The sequence below is a fragment of the Salmo salar genome, chromosome ssa21 (assembly GCF_905237065.1).
Source record: "Salmo salar chromosome ssa21, Ssal_v3.1, whole genome shotgun sequence".
Lineage (NCBI taxonomy): Eukaryota > Metazoa > Chordata > Actinopteri > Salmoniformes > Salmonidae > Salmo > Salmo salar.
The window spans coordinates 33,227,369-33,241,321 of NC_059462.1; the positions used below are offsets into that span (position 1 = coordinate 33,227,369).

Here is a 13,953-nt window from a genome sequence, read left to right on the forward strand (position 1 = left end):
AGAACCCTGCAGTCTGTTACATCCTCTGTCTGTCCACCCTAACACACTCTCTGTCTGTCCACTCTAACACACTCTCTGTCTGTCCACTCTAACACACTCTCTGTCTGTCCACTCTAACACACTCTCTGTCTGTCCACTCTAACACACTCTCTGTCTGTCCACTCTAACACACTCTCTGTCTGTCCACTCTAACACACTCTCTGTCTGTCCACTCTAACACACTCTCTGTCTGTCCACTCTAACACACTCTCTGTCTGTCCACTCTAACACACTCTCTGTCTGTCCACTCTAACACACTCTCTGTCTGTCCACTCTAACACACTCTCTGTCTGTCCACTCTAACACACTCTCTGTCTGTCCACTCTAACACACTCTCTGTCTGTCCACTCTAACACACTCTCTGTCTGTCCACTCTAACACACTCTCTGTCTGTCCACTCTAACACACTCTCTGTCTGTCCACTCTAACACACTCTCTGTCTGTCCACTCTAACACACTCTCTGTCTGTCCACTCTAACACACTCTCTGTCTGTCCACTCTAACACACTCTCTGTCTGTCCACTCTAACACACTCTCTGTCTGTCCACTCTAACACACTCTCTGTCTGTCCACTCTAACACACTCTCTGTCTGTCCACTCTAACACACTCTCTGCCTGTCCACTCTAACACACTCTCTGCCTGTCCACTCTAACACACTCTCTGCCTGTCCACTCTAACACACTCTCTGCCTGTCCACTCTAACACACTCTCTGTCTGTCCACTCTAACACACTCTCTGTCTGTCCACTCTAACACACTTTGCCTGTCCACTCTAACACACTCTCTGTCTGTCCACTCTAACACACTGTCTGTCTGTCCACTCTAACACACTCTCTGCCTGTCCACTCTAACACACTCTCTGTCTGTCCACTCTAACACACTCTCTGCCTGTCCACTCTAATACACTCTCTGCCTGTCCACTCTAACACACTCTCTGTCTGTCTCTATGGCTAACTGCTGACTCTGGGGCAGCACAGGGGTTCAAAGATGGCTCAGAGGGACAGAGCTGTGCTAATGAGGTTTCTATTAGAGAGACGATTAGTCTCTCCCTCACACACACTCTGTGACAGTGCGTGTGTGTGTGTGTTAGATCGTTGTTCTCTATCCGAGTGAATAATGGCTCTGCATCTATCTCAGCCTGTGTCTCAGTGGCATGTTTTCCCTGAGCAGGAGAGCCACTGGGCTGCATACGACTCTGCCAGAGTTCCCTACTGGTGAGGGGGAGAGAGGATAGAGAGAAACTTTAATCAAGTTTTCCCTTTCACTAATTTCCCTCCTCTTCCTTCCGCCGATCTATCTCTCTATCCCACAGTTTAATACGCATCACACGCTTCACCCACACACAGGCACACCCTGCTGAGCCATGGACTGTGGTGGGATACTGTACGCTGTTCACACACGCACACCCTGCTGAGCCGTGGACTGTGGTGGGATACTGTACGCTGTTATATGTTGACTCTATGCACACGCAGAGTCGTTACATGTCATTTCAGCTACCATGACCCCCACATCTCAGATTGTTCTGAAAGATAAGCAATCCGGAAGCATTATTTTGTTGAAATATGATTTGATCACTGAGAAATTAAGCTAATTTATATTTGATATAATTTATAGGATTCATATAATATCCAATAATTATAGTACCTAACATCCGATTTGGATAAAACTTTTTCATAAGGAATACAAAGAAGTGGTCAAAAGCCATCCATGGACCCCCCCCACACCAATTTTCTGAACAGAAAAAAATCATACATCACCAAATTCACTGAGAATACATTACATAGGATGAAGAAACAATACTCTGAGCCGTAGATCCACACTACTTGTCCAACATAGAGAAGTGGTACAATATACTTATATTTGGTGTGGGATGGGGTGTGGGATGGGGTGTGGGGGGTCCATGGGGGGCTTTTGACCATTCCTTTGGATTCTAACTCATTGTTAGAAAACAGTTTGGTGTTAGGTACTATATTTATTCAACATTATATGAATCCTATAAATTCAAATTGCCATGTTGGCCAAGCTTAAATTGTTATTCATTCTCAGTGATTCAATGTGTTATTGATCCACTTTCCATCTATTATTCATTACTATCCCCCCCCCCCCCCTGCAGACACACACCTGCACCCCTAGTCTCCCACTATAGACACGGGCTGCTTTGGCAACATGGACAGACATTCTGCCAGATGGGAAGGAGAAGGGAAGCACAACACCACTTTACAATATCCATCACTAACTGAAGCACACACACATCACTCTGCACTTCATGAAAGTGCAGAGTGCCATGAGGTCACCTCTGACAAAGTGAACACACACTTACACACACATCCTCAGCTCAGGGAATGCTGATGACGTGCAAATACAGGCATAGACAGGGTACAGTGCATGTGTTAATGTACATGTAAATATATGCAGAGCCATAGTCACCAACCCGGCCAGGTGAAACCATGACAACCAGCTCTGGTGACAGTCAGAATCCCACTGTCCTAACAACCAGAGGAGAGGGGACTGGGATTCATCATAACACTTTAACATCACTATAACAATGTTAATGTAACATGGAAGTGGTTGGTCAAGGGTGACATTGCTGCTACAATAACATCAGTAGAAAAAATCTTCTCCTGAGGAATCAATAGGCTCTGGTTTAGAATGTTTCCTGTTCCTCCTATTCTGATCAGATCTGGTAGATGTGTTAACATATGTTAGGAGTAGAGAGGGGGGGAGGGAGGGAGGTGAGAGATGACTATAAATTCACACTCTTCCTAAATAAAAGCAGAACTCCCTCCTCAGTGAGACAGTTGTCTGATGATTAGACATGATGTATATTTAGCTGCTCTGGGTAATTTAACACTTCCTTACCACTCAGCTGAGAAGATCTGCCAATTAACCCAGCCAATATAATCTCCTCCCTTAACAAGGAGTTGCAGTCAGTTTAGGAATGGGTGGCCAGTAATAAACTGGTCTTGAACATCACCAAAACTAAGAGCATTGTATTTGGTACAAATCATTCCCTAAGCTTTAGACCTCAGCTGAATCTGGTAATGAATGGTGTGGCTGTTGAACAAGTTGAGGAGACTAAATTACTTGGCGTTACCTTAGATTGTAAACTGTCATGGTCAAAACATATAGATTGAATGGTTGAAAAGATGGGGAGAGGTCTGTCCATAATAAAGCTCTGCTTCTCCACACTTTTCTTGATCATTGTCCAGTCGTGTGGTCAAGTGCTGCAAACAAAGACCTAGTTAAGCTCCAGAACAGAGCTATTCATTGTAATCAGAGGGATAATATAAATACTATGCATGCCAGTATCACTTCGCTAAGTTGAGGAGACTGACTGCTTCTTTTTATAAGAAACATTCATGTGTTGAACATCAACTTACACACAGCTCTGACATACACACTTACCCCACCAGACATGCCACCAGGGGTCTTTTCACAGTCACCAAATCAAGAACAAATTCAAGAAAGCGTACAGTATTATAGAGAGCCATTATTGCATGGAACTCCCTTCCATCTCATATTGCTCAAATGAATAGCAAACCTGGTTTAAAAAAACAGATAAAACAACACCTCACAGCACACAGCCTCTCCTGTATTTGACCTACATATTTTGTGTTTATGTATTTTACCTTTATTTAACTAGGCAAGACAGTTAAGAACAAATTCTTATTTTTAATGACGGCCTAAGAACAGTGGCCTAACTGCCTTGTTCAGGGGCAGAACGACAGATTTTTACCTTGTCAGCTTGGGGATTCGATCTTGCAACCTTCCGGTTACTAGTCCAATGCGCTAACCACTTGGCTACCTGCCGCCCCCGTATTGATACACTACATGACCAAAAGTATGTGGACACCTGCTCGTCGAACGTCTCATTCCAAAATCATGGGCATTAATATGGAGTTGGTCCCCCCTTTGCTGCTATAACAGCCTCCACTCTTCTGGGAACTCTGGTTGTACTATACCATTACACACACACACACACACACACACACACACACACACACACACACACACCTCACTGGCAGCAGGAAAGAAGTGTGCGCATGTTAGTGTTACACATTTTGTTGTCAACATTCTACAACCAAAGCTAGTTTGAAGGACTTTGTAGTACAATTTTAGGTACTATCTACAGACTATCAGGAACATTGCTACGGGGAATTGCTTCCATTCAGCCACAAGAGGATTAGTGAGGTCAGGCACTGATGTTGGGCGATTAGGCCTGGCTCGCAGTCGGCGTGCCAATTCATTCCAAAGGTGTTCTATGGGGTTGAGGTCAGGGCTCTGTGCAGGCCAGTCAAGTTCTTCTACACCGATCTCGACAAACCATTTCTGTATGGACATCGCTTCGTGCATGGGGACATTGTCACGCTGGAACAGGAACGGGCCTTCCTCAAACTGTTGCCACAAAGTTGGAAGCACAGAACTGTCTAGAATGTCATTGTATGCTGTAGCTTTAAGATTTCCCTTTCCTGGAACTAAGGGGCCTAGCCCGAACCATGAAAAACAGCCCCAGACCATTGTTCAACCAAACTTTACAGTTGGCACCATGCATTGGGGCAGGAAGCGGTCTCCTGGCATCCGCCAAACCCAGATTCGTCCGTCGGACTGCCAGATGGTGAAGCGTGATTTATCACTCCAGGAATGCGAGTCCAATGATGGCGAACTTTACACCACTCCAGCCGATGCTTGGCATGGCACATGGTGATCTTAGGCTTGTGTGCAGGTGTTCAGCCATGGAAACCCATTTCATGAAGCTCCCGACAAGCAGTTCTTGTGCTGACGTTGCTTCCAAAGGCAGTTTGGAACTCGATAGTGAGTGTTGCAACCGAGGACAGACGATTTGTATGCGCTTCAGCACTCAGTTGTCCAATTCGGTGAGCTTGTGTGGCCTACCACTTCACGGCTGAGCCGTTGTCGCTCCTAGATGTTTCCACTTCACAATAATAGCACTTGCAGTTGACCGGGGCAGATCTAGCAGGGAAGAAATTTGATGAATGGACTAGTTGGAAAGGTGGCATCCTATGAAGGTGCCACGTTGAAAGTCACTGACCTCTTCAGTAAGGCTATTCTATTGCCAATGTTTGTCTACGGAGATTGCATGGCTGTCTGGCTGAAATAGCCGAATCCACTAATTTGAAGGGGTGTCCTCATACTTTTGTATGTATATACAGTCGTGGCCAAAAGTTTTGAGAATGACACAAATATTCATTTCCACGAAGTTTGCTGCTTCAGTGTCTTTAGATATTTTTGCCAGATGTTACTATGGAATACTGAAGTATAATTACAAGCATTTCATAAGTGTCAAAGGCCTTTATTGACAATTACATGAAGTTGATGCAAAGAGTCAATATTTGTAGTGATGACCCTTCTTTTTCAAGACCTCTGCAATCCGCCCTGGCATGCTGTCAATTAACTTCTGGGCCACATCCTGACTGATGGCAGCCCATTCTTGCATAATCAATGCTTGGAGTTTGTCAGAATTTGTGGGGTTTTGTTTGTCCACCCACCTCTTGAGGATTGACCACAAGTTCTCAATGGGATTAATGTCTGGGGAGTTTCCTGGCCATGGACCCAAAATATCAATGTTTTGTTCCCCGAGCCACTTAGTTATCACTTTTGCCTTATGGCAAGGTGCTCCATCATGCTGGAAAAGGCATTGTTCATCACCAAACTGTTCCTGGATGGTTGGGAGAAGTTGCTCTCGGAGGATGTGTTGGTACCCTGTGCCTTTTGCAGAATATCAGTCTGTCCCTGGAGAGAAGTGGCTTCTTTGCTTCCCTTCTTGACACCAGGCCATCCTCCAAAAGTCTATGCCTCACTGTGCATGCAGATGCACTCAAACCTGCCTGCTGCCATTCCTGAGCAAGCTCTGTACTGGTGGTGCCCCGATCCCGCAGCTGAATCAACTTTAGGAGACGTCCTGGCGCTTGCTGGACTTTCTTGGGCGCCCTGAAGCCTTCTTTACAACAATTGAACTGCTCTCCTTGAAGTTCTTGATGATCCGATAAATGGTTGATTTAGGTGCAATCTTACTGGCAGCAATATCCTTGCCTGTGAAGCCTTTTTTGTGCAAAGCAATGATGACGGAACGTGTTTCCTTGCAGGTAACCATGGGTGACAGAGGAAGAACAATGATTCCAAGCACCACCCTCCTTTTGAAGCTTCCAGTCTGTCATTCAAACTCATTCAGCATGACAGAGTGATTTCCAGCCTTGTCCTCATCAACACTCACACCTGTGTTAACGAGAGAATCACTGACATGATGTCAGCTGGTCCTTTTGTGGCAGGGCTGAAATGCAGTGGAAATATTTTGGGGAGATTCAGTTCATTTGCATGGCAAAGAGGGACTTTGCAATTAATTGCAATTCATCTGATCACTCTTCATAACATTCTGGAGTATATGCAAATTGCCATCATACAAACTGAGGCAGCAGACTTCGTGAAAATGAATATTTGTGTCCTTCTCAAAACTTTTGGCCACGACTGTATGCTATGTGTGCCTTTTGTTTAGTAACAGCTAATTGGATACTAATAAAATACCTAAATGCCTACCCATTGGTCAAAAGATGCGTTTTTGATTGGATACTACATATAACACATTTTTGCTTTGTAGCATATACAGATGAAACATTATGGAATCTTAAAGGCCCAGTGCCATCAAAAACATGATTTGCCAGTGTTTTATATATATTTCCACACTATGAGGTTGGAATAATACTGTGAAATTTTGAAAATGATGAGAATTCCATTTTAGTGTAAGAGCTTTTTGAAAGGCCTGTTTTTGTAGGTTTGAGTTTTGGTCTGCCTGGTGACATCCCCAGGAGGTAAATTAGACCAATAAGAAAGAGAGTTCCAAACATCTCTGCCAATAACAGCTAGTTTTCAGTTTTCCACTCCCCACTCAGACCAACGCAGCCCCCTACACCTCTCTGATACAGAGGGGTTGTGTTAAATGCAGAAGACACATTTCAGTTGAATGCATTCAGTTGTACAGCTGACTAGGTTTCCCTCTTTCCCTTTCCCTAAACTCTCAGACAGTCCTAATAAAATTCTTTCTTGAGAAATTTCTCTTTGCTAAGAAGCTATTTTGGTTTATTTTTTGACCATTTTAATTGAAAACAATAACAGTAAAGTACCTCATTTTTACCCAGAAAGTATTTGATATTGAGAAAAAAAACCAGCTGTATTGGACCTTTAAAGGAGGCATCGGTAAGGCCAAAACGTCACAAATGTTCCAACTTCAATTCATTATTTCTCAATTATGCTTTAAGATACAAATGTCAAATATATGTCAACAATCTTTCCTACCCATCTATGGAATCAATTTCATGAAAATCCCCCAAATCATGGTCTTCTTTTGTTCTAGTTTTGTGAGGAATCACCAACTATGTCTGAATGAAGTGTGTGTGGGTGTTAGGGACGGGCTCAGTATTAGAGCAACTGTACGTGATCTCCTTCACAAACAGCAGGTTTTATGGAATGCTGGTCTTGGAACAGGAACATTACAGATTTACTATGCTATTACTGGAGGTAAACACACACGCACACACACACGGACACACACACACACACACACACACAGACAGACACTGATTGTCCAGTAGCTGTAGCAGAGAGGTAACAGGTAACTGCCCCTCCAAGGACAGAAAGAGTTTATTACTGAACAGAGGAAAGGCGAGAGAAGAGGAAAGGAGGAAGAGAGAAAGAGGAGAAAGAGAGGGAGAAATGAAGAGAAGGAGCAGAGGAGAAAAACAGCTAGCAGATCAGGCTTTAAAGAGACAGACACAGGAGCAGATGGGATCTCAATGCTGCACAGGGAGACTAGGCTGCCCTGACACACACAAACATACACGCACACACCAGGCAGCTCTCTCTCGCCTGTGGTGCAGTAATTAGAGGTGTGTGTGCCCAGTGGGGATCAGTAATGGGTTTCTCCTGAAAGCCCAGGAGGACAGGAGAGGACGTGTGTGTGTGTGTGTGTGTGTGTGTGTGTGTGTGTGTGTGTGTGTGTGTGTGTGTGTGTGTGTGTGTGTGTGTGTGTGTGTGTGTGTGTGTGTGTTCAGAGGTGGGGGCTGTATTCAGTCTAGAGCTAGTCCATTTCTTAGAAACATCTTATAATTGTTTGGTTCATTAGCAGTAATTGAGCTGTGTGACTGACTGACTGACTGACTGGTTCAGTAGCAGTACTTTAGCTGTGTAGCTGACTGACTGGTTCAGTAGCAGTACTTTAGGTGTGTAGCTGACTGACTGGTTCAGTAGCAGTACTTTAGGTGTGTAGCTGACTGACTGGTTCAGTAGCAGTAGTTTAGGTGTGTAGCTGACTGACTGGTTCAGTAGCAGTACTTTAGGTGTGTAGCTGACTGACTGGTTCAGTAGCTGTACTTTAGGTGTGTAGCTGACTGACTGGTTCAGTAGCGGTACTTTAGGTGTGTAGCTGACTGACTGGTTCAGTAGCGGTACTTTAGGTGTGTAGCTGACTGACTGGTTCAGTAGCAGTACTTTAGGTGTGTAGCTGACTGACTGGTTCAGTAGCAGTACTTTAGGTGTGTAGCTGACTGACTGGTTCAGTAGCAGTACTTTAGGTGTGTAGCTGACTGACTGGTTCAGTAGCAGTACTTTAGGTGTGTAGCTGACTGACTGGTTCAGTAGCAGTACTTTAGGTGTGTAGCTGACTGACTGGTTCAGTAGCAGTACTTTAGGTGTGTAGCTGACTGACTGGTTCAGTAGCAGTACTTTAGGTGTGTAGCTGACTGACTGGTTCAGTAGCAGTACTTTAGGTGTGTAGCTGACTGACTGGTTCAGTAGCAGTACTTTAGGTGTGTAGCTGACTGACTGGTTCAGTAGCAGTACTTTAGGTGTGTAGCTGACTGACTGGTTCAGTAGTAGTACTTTAGGTGTGTCGCTGACTGACTGGTTCAGTAGCAGTACTTTAGGTGTGTCGCTGACTGACTGGTTCAGTAGCAGTACTTTAGGTGTGTAGCTGACTGACTGGTTCAGTAGCAGTACTTTAGGTGTGTAGCTGACTGACTGGTTCAGTAGTAGTACTTTAGGTGTGTAGCTGACTGACTGGTTCAGTAGCAGTACTTTAGGTGTGTAGCTGACTGACTGGTTCAGTAGCAGTACTTTAGGTGTGTAGCTGACTGACTGGTTCAGTAGTAGTACTTTAGGTGTGTAGCTGACTGACTGGTTCAGTAGCAGTACTTTAGGTGTATAGCTGACTGCAGGTACTCAATAAGGAGTTAATGAAGATTAATAGACTGCACTCTGGTTGTACTATACCATTACACACACACACACACACACACACACACACACACACACACACACACACACACACACACACTGGCAGCATGAAAGAAGTGTGTGCATGTTAGTGTTACACATTTTGTTGTCAACATTCTACAACCAAAGCAAGTTTGAAGGACTTTGTAGTACAATTGTAGGTACTATCTACAGACTATCAGTAGCATATCAAATAACTATCTACTAACCCTAACCTTAACCCTTATCCTAACCCTAAACTTAACCCTTAGCCTAACCGTAGCCCTAACCCTTATTCTAAACCTAACCGTAGCCTTAGCAAGCAGTTTGTTATCAACAGAATATCCGGACTATCCAAATAAAGTGTAACCCCGGAGCTAATGTAATGATATAATGCAGGGGAATGTGCTGTACATTACAGCTTCATGATGTGTGTGTGTAATGAGCCGCGGAATACAAGAGTACTACCCTCCCTCTCTTCTCATCTGTCATTCCATCTCTCTTTACCCCCCCTCTCTCTCTCCCTTTCTTCTCATCTGTCATTCTGCATGGTGTTCATGCCAGTGGCAGGATGTGGAAAGAGAGGGAGCACACACACACACACACACTGGCCTTGCGTCAGCTCCGACTTTAGATGTGTTCTGAGTTGTGCTGTTTTCTGCGCCTAGAGTTTCAGGCTGCTGTCAGATCAGTTAGAGTTTCAGGCTTTTGTCAGATCAGTTAGAGTTTCAGGCTTCTGTCAGATCAGTTAGAGCTTCAGGCTGCTGTCAGATCAGTTAGAGCTTCAGGCTGCTGTCAGATCAGTTAGAGCTTCAGGCTGCTGTCAGATCAGTTAGAGCTTCAGGCTGCTGTCAGATCAGTTAGAGCTTCAGGCTGCTGTCAGATCAGTTAGAGCTTCAGGCTGCTGTCAGATCAGTTAGAGCCTCGGGCTGTGTCTGTCTGTCTCAGGGCAGGATTGGACATGCACTCTGGCAGTCCTTTCATCAGGTTGACATCACATGACCACTGGAGACAAGTAGCAGGGCGACATCCTGCTTACAGACATCAACAACAGCAGAACCCAAATCTGCCAAGAGGCTGACACTATTGGTTCTTCCCAGTGTGGACAGGCAGATTTGGAAAACTTTCATTGTCTTGTTGAGCTAGGCCAATGACTGTATGTGAATGGACAAATCCATTGATCACGAGACAGCATTCATTTCTATGTGAAGACTGTAAAACCACCAGGAATTCAGGTAAACATGAGTTTAATTTAGGAAATATATTCCCAACTATTCCCATGAATAAAAAAGAGACATACAGTATGTGATCATGTCTCAATGTAATCATGGTATAAAAAAATTGTTATTTTCAAATGCGATCTCTTTTTGGGCTTAGTTGTGGTCAATTTGCAGTGTACAACTTATTATACAGTGCTTTCACAAATTATTCAGAACCCTTGACTTATTCCACATTTTGTTGTGTTACAGCCTGAATTCAAAATGGATTAAATATTAATATACACACAATACCCCATAATGACAAAGTGAAAACATGTTTTTAGTAATGTTGGCAAATTTATTGGGAATGAAGTACAGAAGTATTCACACCCTTGAGTCAATACATGTTAGAATCATATTTGGAAGTGATTACAGCTGTGAGTCTTTCTGGGTAAGTCTCTAAGAGCTTTGCACACCTGGATTGTACATTATTTGCACACTATTTCTTTAATTCTTCAAGCTCTGTCAAGTTGGTTGTTGATCATTGCTAGACAGCTATTTTCAAGTCTTGCCATAGATGTTCAAGCCGATTTAAGTCAAAACTGTAACTAGGCCACTCAGGAACATTCAATGTCATCTTGGTAAGCAACTCCAGTGTATATTTGGCCTTGTGATTTAGGTTTTTGTCCTGCTGAAAGCTGAATTTGTCTCCCAGTGTCCGGTGGAAAGCAGACTGAACCAGGTTTTCCTCTAGGATTTTGCCTGTGCTTGGCTCTATTGTGTTTATTTTTATCCTAAAAAACGTCTTAATCCTCACTGATGACAAGCATACCCATAACATGATGCTTTCTTTGCCACATTTTTAGCAGTATACTTTAGTGCCTTATTGCGAACAGGATGCATGTTTTGGGATATTTTTATTCTGTACAGGCTTCTGTCTTTCCAGTCTGTCGTTTAGGTTAGTAATGTGGACTAACTACAATGTTGTTGATCCATCCTCAGTTTTCGCCCATTACACCCATTAAACTCTGTAACTGTTTTAAAGTCAACATTGGTCTCATGGTGAAATCACTGAGTGATTTCCTTCCTCTCCGGCAACTGAGTTAGGAAGGACACCTGTATCTTTGTAGTGACTGGGTGTGTTGATACATCATCCAAAGTGTAACTAATAACTTCATCATGCTCAAAGGGATATTCAATGTCTGCTTTAAAAAAAATGTTTACCCATATATCCATTGGTGACCTTCTTTGGTCTTTGTGGTTGAATTTGTGTTTGAAATTCACTGCTCAACTAAGGGACCTTACAGATAATTGTATGTGTGGGGTACAGAGATGTGGTAGTCATTTAAAAATCATGTTAGACACTATTACTGCACACATATTCCATGCAACTTAATATGTGACTTGTTAAGCACATTTTTACTCCTAAACTTATTTAGGCTTGGCGGGTTTGAATACTTATTCACTCAAGACATTTCAGCTTTTCATTTTAATTCATTTGTAAAATTCTACAAACATAATTCCACTTTGACATTATGGGGTATTGTGTGTAGGCCAGTGACAACACATCTCAATTTAATACATTTTAAATTCAGCCTGCAACATAACAAAATGTGGAAAAAGCAAGAGGTGTGACTATTTTCTGTAATTATGTTCCGGCCCCCTGACCTTCCACCCCGACAAAATTCGTCCTGCGGCTGAATCTATACTGAACACAAATATAAACGCAACATGTAAAGTGTTGGACCCATGTTTCGTGAGCTGAAATAAAAGATCCCAGAAATGTTCCATATGCACAATAAGCTTATTTCTCTCACATTTTGTGCACAAATTTGTTTACATCCCTGTTAATGAGCATTTTTCCTTTGCCATGGTACTCCATCCACCTGACATGTGTGTCATATCAAAAAACTGATTAAACAGTATGATCATTACACAGGTGCACCTTGTGGAAAATAAAAGGCCACTCTAAAATGTGCAGTTTTGTCACACAATACAATGCCACAGATGTCTGAAGTTTTGAGGGAGTGTGCAATTTGCATTTGGCAGTACGTCCAACCGGCCTCACAACCACAGACCACATGTATGGCGTTGTGTGGACGAGCGGTTTGCTGATGTCAACGTTGGGAACTGAGTGCCCCAGATCCTGAGGCTCATTGTTGTGCTATTCATCTGACACCATCACCTCATGTTTCAGCATGATAATGCACAGCCCCAAGGATCTGTACACATTCATGGAAGCTGAAAATGTCCCAGTTCTTCCATGGCCTGTATACTCACCAGATATGTCACCCATTGAGCATGTTTGGGATGCTCTGGATCGATGTGTACGTCAATATGTTCCAGTTTCCGCCAATATCCAGCAACTTCGCCATTGAGGAGTGGGACAACATTCCAGAGGCCACAATTAACAGCCTGATCAACTCTGTGTGAACGAGATGTGTTGCTCTGAATGAGGCAAATGGTGGTCACACTGGATTCTGACTGGTTTTCTGAGCCACGCCCACCACCTTCTTTTTAAGGTATCTGTGACCAACAGATGGATATCTGTATTCCCAGTCATGTGAAATCCATAGATTAGGGCCTAATTAATTTATTTCAATTGACTGATTTCCTTATATGAACTGTAACTCAGTAAAATCTTTGAAATTGTTGCATTTATATTTTTGTTCAGTATAGTTGCTTATGTCTGGCAAAGGGTCTGTCTTCTCTCTCCTCCAGAGTTTACCCTCCCTGCCCTGTGGGAAGGTCTAACGTATCTCCTCTCTCTCCTCCAGAGTTTACCCTCCCTGCCCTGTGGGAAGGTCTAACGTGTCTCCTCTCTCTCCTCCAGAGTTTACCCTCCCTGCCCTGTGGGAAGGTCTAACGTGTCTCCTCTCTCTCCTCCAGAGTTTACCCTCCCTGCCCTGTGGGAAGGTCTAACGTATCTCCTCTCTCTCCTCCAGAGTTTACCCTCCCTGCCCTGTGGGAAGGTCTAACGTGTCTCCTCTCTCTCCTCCAGAGTTTACCCTCCCTGCCCTGTGGGAAGGTCTAACGTGTCTCCTCTCTCTCCTCCAGAGTTTACCCTCCCTGCCCTGTGGGAAGGTCTAACGCGTCTTCTCTCTCTCCTCCAGAGTTTACCCTCCCTGCCCTGTGGGAAGGTCTAACGCATCTCCTCTCTCTCCTCCAGAGTTTACCCTCCCTGCCCTGTGGGAAGGTCTAACGTGTCTCCTCTCTCTCCTCCAGAGTTTACCCTCCCTGCCCTGTGGGAAGGTCTAACGTGTCTCCTCTCTCTCCTCCAGAGTTTACCCTCCCTGCCCTGTGGGAAGGTCTAACGCGTCTCCTCTCTCTCCTCCAGAGTTTACCCTCCCTGCCCTGTGGGAAGGTCTAACGTATCTCCTCTCTCTCCTCCAGAGTTTACCCTCCCTGCCCTGTGGGAAGGTCTAACGTGGCTCCTCTCTCTCCTCCAGAGTTT

At 44.1% G+C, this 13,953-nt stretch overlaps 1 protein-coding gene across 1 annotated transcript in view; it reads left to right on the forward strand.

Annotated features, from left to right (window-relative positions):
• Positions 1-13,953, forward strand: part of LOC106582226 (E3 ubiquitin-protein ligase SH3RF3) — a 92,622-nt gene that overhangs the window by 40,446 nt on the left and 38,223 nt on the right. The gene's annotated exons all lie outside the window — the stretch shown is intronic.